Source organism: Propithecus coquereli, unplaced genomic scaffold (genome assembly GCF_000956105.1).
Source record: "Propithecus coquereli isolate 6110/MARCELLA unplaced genomic scaffold, Pcoq_1.0 Scaffold87, whole genome shotgun sequence".
Taxonomy (NCBI): domain Eukaryota; kingdom Metazoa; phylum Chordata; class Mammalia; order Primates; family Indriidae; genus Propithecus; species Propithecus coquereli.
In genome coordinates this window covers 5,171,209-5,181,987 of record NW_012154951.1, presented here as the reverse complement: position 1 = coordinate 5,181,987, position 10,779 = coordinate 5,171,209, and positions in this window count along the sequence as shown.

The following is a 10,779-nucleotide window of genomic DNA, read 5'->3' as shown; positions in this document are numbered from 1 at the left end:
TGAAAGAACATTCTCAGTGTTCACATCTATAAAAATGAAAAACAAGACAGAACAGTTCTAAACGCCATCTCTTTCTGGTGGTTAGTAACAGTCATTCGTGAATATATGAACTAAATGGAAGTAGACATCTCCACCATCTCATTGGGATGCAATAAAAATTACTTTTAATATAATTGTATATAAAAAGTTGTTTTGTTCAATTGTGTGCTGCTAATAACTTGTGATACTTAAATCCAGAAGAATGTATATATATTTTTTCATTTAAAGCCTAGTGGTCAGAGAAAAAAAACTTATACTCATATATGTGTTAGAATGATTGGCAAAAGACTTTAATGCATAAAAAAATTAAGATAATATTCTGAGGGGGAAGAAAAACAGAAATAGCAGTTCAAGGAGATGCAAGAACAATGTAAGGTTTCTGACTGTCAAAGAAAAGCTTGCCTGTGTATTTTTAAAATGGACGATGGTAGTGGCAAACTGCAATAGCAGGGTTAATAATTTCACGGGGTTCCTTTAAGACAACTCTTTTATTTTCAGGTATCCATTTTTATAGTATATTGGGAATATTTTGCAATCATTTAATCTTAAATGGAAATGGTAAACTAAAGTGTAGGCAAATTAGGCATGTGTGAGAAAGTAGAGTTTTCAAATTTCTTTTTTAGAAAGTAGTAGAGCAAATGTTTCTGAATGCCGCTGACTTGGTTTCTGAGAGTGGATGTTAGCAGGTCTGCGGAAGCAAATGGCCACGCCTTGACCTGTGCAGCTCAGCGCCCCACGGCTTGGATTGTCTTAGAAGGGCTGCTGGACCCTGAGCTCAGAGGGTCCCACTCAGGTTCACTGCAGGAAAGAGAGTGGTCAGATCTACAGGGCATGGTCAGGCAACACCACCCTTCAGACCACTTTGCTTGATTCTATTAAATCTGACTCTTTTCTCAAAGTGTATTTATCAAAAACACATATCCTGTTCACTGTTTACCAGCACTGTTCTAATTGCCTTACAAATATTAACTTATTTAAGCATCAAAAAAACCCTATGAGGTAGGTACTAATGTTATTCTCATTTAACTGATAAGGAAACTGAGGCACAGAGAGATTAAATAACTTGCAAAAAGTCATACAGCTAATAAACTGTGGAACCAGGACTTCTTATACATTGATCTCTCTTTTTTTAAAGGGAGCAGAAAGAAATTATTGTATTCTCTATCCTCAAGTGGATGCTCAACAGACTTCTTTCCCCCCAACATGCCCTGTTCCAGCTCCTGTTTCCATACTCAACATTTGCCTGGCTTACCGTAGATCAGATTTACCTGTGGGGATCCTACAGTCCAGTACAGTATTGAGATGCAGTTGGGGTTGAATTTCAATGGCTTGTTTATTGACACTGGCTGTCACAGCCTGCCGATCGTCACACAAATGTTTTTATTCAGAAGCTTAGGTGGAGACGGAGGAAGGCGGGGTAATTAGTATTGCAGGTCACTAGTAAAAGACCTCGGTAAGCATCAAACCATCCCAAGAAATTATTTTTCCTGGCCTCCTCCATACAATCTCATAATTCCAATTTCAGATGTTTGGAGTGGGCAAAATGCTCTTATGGTTTCCTGTACAGCAATGAGGAAAACACATTACCCTGCCAGTGCAGTTGAGGAGAGAAACCATTTTCCTGCCATTGTCTTCCAAACGATTTCCATCGAGTTTGCCATTTGCCACAGGCAGGGGGTGTCTAAAGAGGTGGTAAAAATACCTTTAGATGTTTGCCACTTTGCAAAAGAAAAACCGCTCTTAATACAAGGCCTGTAGGAGTTGGATGGGAGAACAATCTCCCCTCCCCCCAAAACAACATAACTAAAAAACAGTCCTGCATTTATAGAAAGACTGCTATCTGTTGCTGTGCTCTCTGGCAAACTGTAAGTACTTCAGGGCAACTCTGGACCTTTCATTGTCCTTAATATTGTATAGGACACTTCGGAGCTCTCAGCCAATCCCCACATCCTGGAGGTGCCCCTACCCTCGTACCAACCTGTTATGGGGACTGACAAATGTCATCTCCTTAGACCAAAATTTTACTCAGCCTCCTCTGAGTTCTCTGCTTGACTAGTCTGCATCAGAGGTTCACACTGATGGCTTGTTCTGATTCAGTCTATAGTTATGTTTTCTTCAGTTTGCATGGTATTAAAAAAATTCAGCCAACTTTGAAAAATTCACGATATTTTATAGAAAAATCACATTCTCCTGCTTGGGCAAATCCGAAGCTCCAGCCATAGTCGGCCTGTGTTCAGGAAGCCAGGTACTTGCTACAACTCAGTAGTGCTCTCACCTTGCATTCACAGCCCATGTAGAACTCTGGTCTACAATGCCCTTTGTATTGGACATGTAGCATTTTCTACTTATTATGGCTGTTTCTATCTGTGAACACATCTATGCTCAACTAGAATAAGCAATTTGAAGGCAGGGCCTACTTCATCTTTTAACCCTTAGGCCCACAATGCTATGGACTGAAAATTTGCATCCCCCAAAATTCACATGTTGAAATCCTAATTCCCAAGGTATTGGGAGGTGGGGCTTTGGGAGGTGATTAGATTATGAGAGTGAAACTCTCATGAATGGTATTAGTACTTTTATAAAAGACGCCCCCAAAGACGCCTTGCCCCTTCCACTTTGTGGGGACACAGCTAGACAATGCCATCCATGAACCAGGAAGCAAGCCCTCACCAGATATCAAATCTGCCAACATCTTGATCTTGGATTTCCCAGCCTCCAGAGCTGTGAGAAATACATTTCTGTTGTTTATAAACTATTCAGACAATGGCATTTTGTCATAGCTGCCCATATGGACTCAGCCAAGCCCTCAGTGCCTCCCGCTGTCTAAGATCTTAATGATGACATTGCGTAAGTACTTGAAGGAATGGATGCATTTGTGACAGTTCACCTGTTCACACTATGAAGTGTATGGAGGATTCTGGACCCCGCCTGCCCCAGAGCACTGGGCCTCTTCTGTCCCTTGCAGTGGCTCTGACAGCTGGGGGGACAGTGGGGCTCCATCCACATTGGTAACTTTGGGGAGTCTGACATGGTTCTTTCTGGAGAAGCCTTAAAAATTTCTAAAGGCGACACACGGTAATCACCTCACTTCCCACCCGAATGCAGCCAGCTCTCAGGCGGAAGGTGGAAGCTCTTGAGTAACACCACTCGAACTTTCAAAACAGCTAACAGTGGGGGAGAGTAAAGCAAAAAGGAGTCTGTTGTCATCTACCCGTGGTTGTGCTTGCTTTTTTGTTTCTTTTCACTGCACCGTGCGCGTCTTCTGGGCGCCATGGGATGCACTCTGCCTGGGTCCCTGGTGGGCGTTGGTGCTTAAATTAGAAGCTGGATCTCGGGACAGCTGGAAGGCTCCCTCGCTGCTCCACCCTTCAAGTGGCACGTGAGGCCCAACCACAAGACAGGAGGCGGGTCCTTTAAGCCTGCACACAAGTCTTGGCTTCCACAATCCGAGCCTCCAAACTTTGGGCTTATGTAACTTATTTGTTTATTTTTAAGCAAGCCCTGTCCAAGTTGAGAACATCTAAGACTCTTTTAGAGGAAATTTGGAACCCAATGTTATCATTAACTAAATCGACAAGCCATGGTTCTGTAAAAATACCAAGCGGCACAGTTCTGAGGACTTTTATCATCATGTTCCTGGTGGAATTACATTGCATTGTGGTTTCTCGAAATTGTTCCTGGGATTTCACCTCTCTCTCTCTGTTTCTCTCTCTCTGTCTCTCTCTGTCTCTCTGTCTCTCTCTCTCTCATAAACCAAGGCCTGAGTCTAATGGGGCATGGGACTTTCTGCTGTGTAGGCGCTCCCTCCATTTGATGAGGGGCCATGGAGTCCTTGTGCTAGAATTGACTCCACTGGTTCTCCAACTGGTTGGAGGGTGGTAAAACAGAAAACATTATAAGACACATATCTTTGGGTCATATCGGATGTCATTTTAGATTAGATTCTACTAGACATGAGAGAACGGTGCCAAGGGTCTACACACACAAAAATGTGTGTGTAGGAGGTGTTCACTGCTGTGTTATTTCTATTAGGAAAAGCATCAGAAATTATCTAAATGTTCAGCAAGAAGAGAATAGTGAAATAAATTATGGCCATTTTCAAGTAATCATTAAAGATTCATCAAAGCCATAAAGATTCTTTGAAGAGTCTTTAATGATGTGAGGGAAGTATTTATGATTTGTTAGATTTTAAAAAAAGTGAACAAAATGTCACATATGATGTGTGAGGCCAATTATGTTTATTACATGTACAGAGACACTTAGGACACACACCACAATTTTAGGAAAGGTTATATCTCTGCATGATGGAATTATGGGTAATTTTTATTGTTTTCTTTTTACAGTACAGCATTTTCAAACTTTTCTACAGTAAACATTTATTACTTCGATCATCAGAAAATCAAATGATTATAAGGTAGCTGACTTTCCTGGTGGTGGCAGATTTGGTTTCACATTTTCTTTAGATACCGTTTTCCTTGGTCCTTACTATCCTCTACCCTCCCGTGGCTCCTTCCCTAAGGGTCTGGAGGAAGAGGCTGGGATTTAAGATGAGAAGGACAAAATGCTCCCTTTTGGGGACCCAGAGTCTTATGGGCATGTATGAGCTGCATGCACTCCGTCCAGTTTGCTGTGTGCAAACTCAGAGAGCTTCACAAATCTAAGAAGGAAACCAGGCTGAAGGAAACTTTGCATCTACTGATTTATCCCATCTTCGGACAAGAAAGCGTTCTAGTGGGATACTTCTTCCCTCCCTCTGTTACTGCAGCCTCTGCTGCCCTAAAAGAATGTTGACTGAAGTTCAGATCGACCACTTTAGGGTCTGGAGAGGCGGCCTGGTTCAAGCAAGGCAACTGGGCTGCACACGCTGAGCTTTGGGTCTGTCCAGCCAAGAGAGGCCTGGCTGACTGCTTGGGCCGCCAACTCCATCAGTTCTTGTGGGTTTCCTCCATGTGCTAAATGAATGTAATACGACTCGAAGCTTCTCTTGGAGCTGTGTCCTATGACCTCATCTACCACTGCCTGCACACGTGAGGGTGAAGTGCCGCTCTGAGTGCTAAAGCGTGGTGTGGAAGGGGACTTGAGCTAGCAGTGAGGATCGAGTCTTTTCTGAAGAGTGTTTACAGGAGTGGAGCGATCTTACTACTTACCAGTCATGGCGATAATTCAATTCAATTACATTCACCAACTGTTTATTGAGTGATTCGCTGGATTTAGGAGCGACGCACCCAGGAATCCCCCCAGATTCAGAGAATGCAGCAGTTTCCTCCTGTAGCACCCCACTGATCCCTTTAGTTTAAGGCTTGGATTCTTGTGGGTGTTGGGGAACCAACACTGGTCTAAAAGTCAGCGAGTCTCTCGTCTCTACTCTGCCACCCACAAGCCCTGCGGCTTCAGGCAAGTTGCTTAATTTCCCTAAGTTTCATTTCCCCACCTTTGAAATAGGAATAATAAAGACAACTTCAGGGGGTTGTTCTTGAGCACGGTTGCCGGATTTAGCAAATCAAAATACAGACACCCGGTTAAATTGGAATGTCCCGTGACATGCACTAAAAAATTATTCGTTGTTTATCGGACATTCCAGCTTACCCGAGTGTCCTGCATTTTATTTGATAACTCTGTTCTTGAGGCTGAAATGAAGGGATTTACCTGCCAGCCTGCCCACGGCTCACAGACTGCACTTTTCTCCACACCTTCCTCTCCTGGCGGTGGGTGGGGGGGGAGGTCCCACCAGGTGATGAATACCCTCCCCCTTCCACCGCAGAGGGAACAAGGACGAGCAGACTGGTGGAGGGAGGGTCAGGTTGCTCCGCCAGGGAAGGATGTTTCCATGAGAACAGTAAGAGAGCACCAGACAGATGGCTGGCAGGGGGCTAAGCCTCTGCCTGAGGGACATCTTTAAAGACCCCAGCAAACAGCGTGCCTTGGTGCTGTGTGCCTTTAACACACTCCGTTGGCTGTATGTAAGCCTGTCAGTGGGAGTGACACCACAGGGCCAGCAGGAGCCTCAGTGGGGACACTGACCCCAGGGAAACCCCACCTAGGCACAGTCATTCTATCGGCTTCAAAATCCACTGTTGTGCACGTTAGATATAGTGACTTTCCTGAGGTATTTTACGAAAAAGGGGTTAAGGTAACTGGGCGCTCAGAGACCTCACTGCAACTTGGGGGAAACCTGGCTACAAGCCGATGCAGGGCTATGTTTTGTTCCTTTTTCTGTTTTTCTGCTCCCTTTCTGTGGCTCCTCCCTGCCACCTCCCCCAAACTGGAATACCCTCTAGTTTAAGATCCACAAGCTCATGGGGTGGAGGTGGACAGGCGGCAGGTCCACTCCGTGGCGTTATGTGCATCCCAAACTGCCCGGGAGCCCTCAGAACCTCAGGGTATACTTTTCCTCCCCTGAGCATCTGAATTCCAGGCGAGAAGCTCAGCTGTCGTTGGCTTCAGGGAATTTTTCCACCGGGATTGTCACTGGGGCCAAGAAAGCACGGGTCTGAAGAAGGCATTCTTTCTGCTGTGCAGATGCATATTCCCTTTCGTTCAGGCATTAGAAAGTGCTGCCTTTACCCAGAGTCATAGATGGAAGTTTCGAATTTCGTTACAATGAGAAAACACATGAAGAGAGACCACCACATGCCACATTTCCAATCTCTGCCGTGTTTTTTCCCCATATTCCTTTCCCATCTAGTATTTACTGGCTTTCTTTAAGTGAATTCATTTTTTAAAATTTTTTCTTCATCCTAAGCAACAATATCTATGAAATCTAGAGTTTGATGTGCCATATATATATATATATTTCCCCCCTTCATATATTTCCCCCCCTTCATATATTTACATATATGAAGGTAAATATATGCTATGCAAATTTTTACAAAGCACTTCTGTGTATCACTTAAAACAGTCTTTTGGAAACCCAGCCCTCCTGCATGAAGTTATTCCGGGCCAGGGATTCCTGCCTTATCGTTCAGTTAACAATAGCCACAGTTGAGCGAGAAGTTTACTCCATGCCGGGTACTAGACAAAGTCCTCCCAGGAGCTCTGTAAAAAAGGATATTTTCATTGGCCCCATTCTCCAGATAAGGAAGCAGACTTAGGTAAACGAAAGGTCATTATCACTAGTAAGAGAAAGCCGGATTCAAACCTGAGCAGTCTGAGCTCAGAGTCCACGCAAGCATCTCTTTCTCTAACCTCTTGGGAAAAAACAGGTATTGATACCACCACTTGCTAGGAAAAAAAGCAAGAAGGAGTTCTCTCAGTACTAAATGGTACACGAGTCTTTCCCATAACTTCTAAGGAGTTGCATGCAGTTCCCAACTTGCAGAGGGCTTGGATTCCTAAAGTTTGTTTACAAGCAATTTCCCAGTTTCTTTCCCCATGCTTCCTGTGGTCCCTTGTACACACCTCTCCTATTACACTCATCGCGTTGTCTCTTAGTTACTTACACACCTCCCTTCTGCACAGGGCTCAGGGCTCAAGGGCAGGGACCTTGCCTTATTTATTTTGATAGCCCCAGTGCCTAGCCCAGTGCCCAGCCCATGGAGACACGAAGTGTACTTAAGTATACATGCGTTGTATTAAATTACAAGTCATTTGTTTGGAACTCAGCACGCATTTCCCCAAAGAAATGCGTTGCAAATGGGAGTAGAAGCGTCATGTTTCCAGCCAGCCCACAGAAGTTTATTTAACCCATCTCATAGCCTACCGAGTACTAAGAAGTTCTCTGGAGCTGAGGGTGGGACAGAGGTAGGTGGGGGGAAAGATAGAAATCTTCCTTCCCCTTTCCTGAATTTGGGATTAGACTTAAATGAATTTTATGTAGGTCAGAGTTCATCTTTGACTACCTCCAAACTGCCCTTTGTTCTACGTCTCCCACCTATGGGCATCGCTGTCTCCAAGCTTCACACTCAAATCCCACAGTGGTTCCTCACCCCAATTCCTTTTGCAGATAACCTACCTGCCCTGCTCATCCTTCAAAATTCCAGTTTCCTGAGTACAGCCGAAATCAGTTGATTTTCAGGAGGAAAATAATCTAACGGAGTTAATTCTTGCTAATTTGTGAATGATCCCTCCCAAAAGCCCTTCACCGACTCTCACCTCCCGTGCCAGACATATGACTGTTTATAGCACAGTGGTTAAGAGTGTGGGACTGAGAGACAGACCTGGCTTTGAGTCCTGGTTCTACCTCTAAGTTACGTGGCCTAGGCAGAGTAATGTCACTTCTTTACACCTCAGTTCTCTCATTTGTAAAATGGGAATAATAATAATTATAAAGAGAGCTAGTACTTTTATAACACTTCTCCGTGTTAGATCATATATCAAGCACAGCTCTAAGGACTTTTTATTTATTGATTCACATTCTCTTCATTGCAACTGCATAAGGCAGATATTCTTAACTATTGTAAAGGAGAGTGACAGTCCAAAAGAGATTTCTAATGGTAAATTGAAATTAATTATTATTTATTCCCTGCTTTCCTTCTTCCAAACAGGCTTTGAGGCAAGAATTTCTGGCAGAGGGGATGAGAGAGGACAGTCATTCCCAGGAGATTTTTCAGGGCAGAGAGAGTGGAGGCTGCTGCCAGATCCCCTGTGGCTGAAAATTTATCCCGAGAGTTCATTCCCTTATGCGGTTCCTGTTTCCACAACTTCTTCCCTTCTTCTGCCTCTGAATGTGCGGAATCTGCAAGTGGTCCAAGTTTTTTTTTTTTTTTTTCCTATCCCTTTCTTTCTTTTTAAATTTTTTTTTCACACAGCCCATGGCAGCTGCAGGGTGGTAGGGGCCGGCGGATGGTGGCAGCTGTTTGTATGTATGGGACCTCTGTAGTCTTTCTTTGTGAGTCAGGGGCTGTCTGTGTATATCACAGGCTACCACCTGGCAAGACATTTAGTTCCATCTATGTTGTTGAAATGTTTCCTGGATGATATCATAAATGCACAGGGTGGATGAGCTTCAAGATGTGGATTTCCAGCCCCTCACTGCCCTGCAGCCCTGCACTGAAACATACTTGGGCAATTTTATCCTCCAGCTCAGCTTAGCAGACAGCTTTGGATTTAGTCTCCAGTGCTTCCCCTACCAGATGCAGAGACCCTAAAGCCAATGGGGTATACATGGGGCAGACCTAACAGTGCAGTCGTGGCGAACACTGGGCTTGCCGATGGCAGACAGGTGACAGGCTCACTCCTTGGCCCCCTCTGCCCTGTGGTGTCCTTTTGAAGAGTTAACTTCACTTCTCTGGGCCTCAGTTTCCTCTTCTGTCATGCAAGGAGGGTAGGCTGCAGTGTATTTCCTCCGAGTTTAGAGCCCTGGTTGTCTGATGAACCACCTTTGGCTGTTGGTCCTTTCTGATGGCACCCTGTGGTGGACAATCTACGGTGGCTGTTGTGAGACTGTTCAAATGATTCCTCTCCCTTAAAACTGAGAAGTTTTCCCTTATGCTAATTATAAATTTTGTTTTTCTTTTTGATTTGTTTTGTTGTTGTTCTTAGGACTTCTGAAAATATTCCTGGTACGGTGATACCTGTATACCGTACAGTGACATGTGTATATATTAACCTAGATGATTAGCTTTCAAAGAGTTAGTAGCAATGATATCCTATTTTCACATGACATTTATATTTAAGGGCTATTTCATATGAACCTTAAAATAAAAATAGGAAGGGAAATTGTACTCATTTTTACATGTGAAGAGATTCAGGAGGAATGAGCCTAACAATATCTTCAACAGTATTTTCATGATTTTCATAGCTACTAAATGGAAGAGTGATGATCCAAATGCAGGTCCTTTGACCCGAAGTCCAGTGCTTAAGCCACGAGATACATATTAATATAAACCACCACCACTACCATCCAAAACAACAGCTACTCCGATGGACTTGCTGCTATGTACTGGGCACCTTACCAGGTGCTCTGCATACAACGCCTCTAATCCTTGAAGCAACTGTGAAAGGGAGGTATTACCATCCTGTTTAGAGATGGGAAAAATTGAAGTTTTGAGAGATAAAACATTAAGATTTGCCTGATGCACTAAAGGCAAAATTCAAATCCAAGCCCATTCTTTTGACAGTGCTGCCTCTTGCTTAAATACGCATCACCTAAAACGAGAGCCAATATAGTTTATTTTTATTTTATTTTATTATATTGTATTGTATTGTATTTTTTATTTTTATTTTTTAAGAGAGAGTCTCACTCTGTTTCCTGGGCTAGAGTGCCATGGCGTCAGCCTAGCTCACAGCAACCTCAAACTCCTGGGCTCAGACGATCTTCCTGCCTCAGCCTCCCGAGTAGCTGGAACTACAGGTGTGCACCACCACGTCTGGCTAATTTTTTATATTTTTAGTTGTCCAGCTAATTTCTTTCTATTTTTAGTAGAGATGGGGTCTTGTTCTTACTCAGGCTGTTCTCGAACTCCTGACTTCAACGATCCTCCCATCTCAACCTCCCAGAGTGCTAGGATTACAGGTGCGAGCCATTGCGCTCAGCCCAATATAGTTTAATCTTCAGGACTTTTTAAGGCTCTGCTGAATTATTGTTCCATGAAAGTACAGTTAACAAAAATTACTGGGTGATTGAACTCACACCTCACAACTTCCAGCCAACTTACACCTCACTCGACTGCCCTTAAATATTCCTCTTATGTATCATTCTGCTTCTTACACTTTCTTTTCTAGTTTTTACTTTCCATTCTTTCAAAAATATTTTTATTGCTTTTTTGGGGGCCTCCCCTTATAATATCTCTACTTCAATTT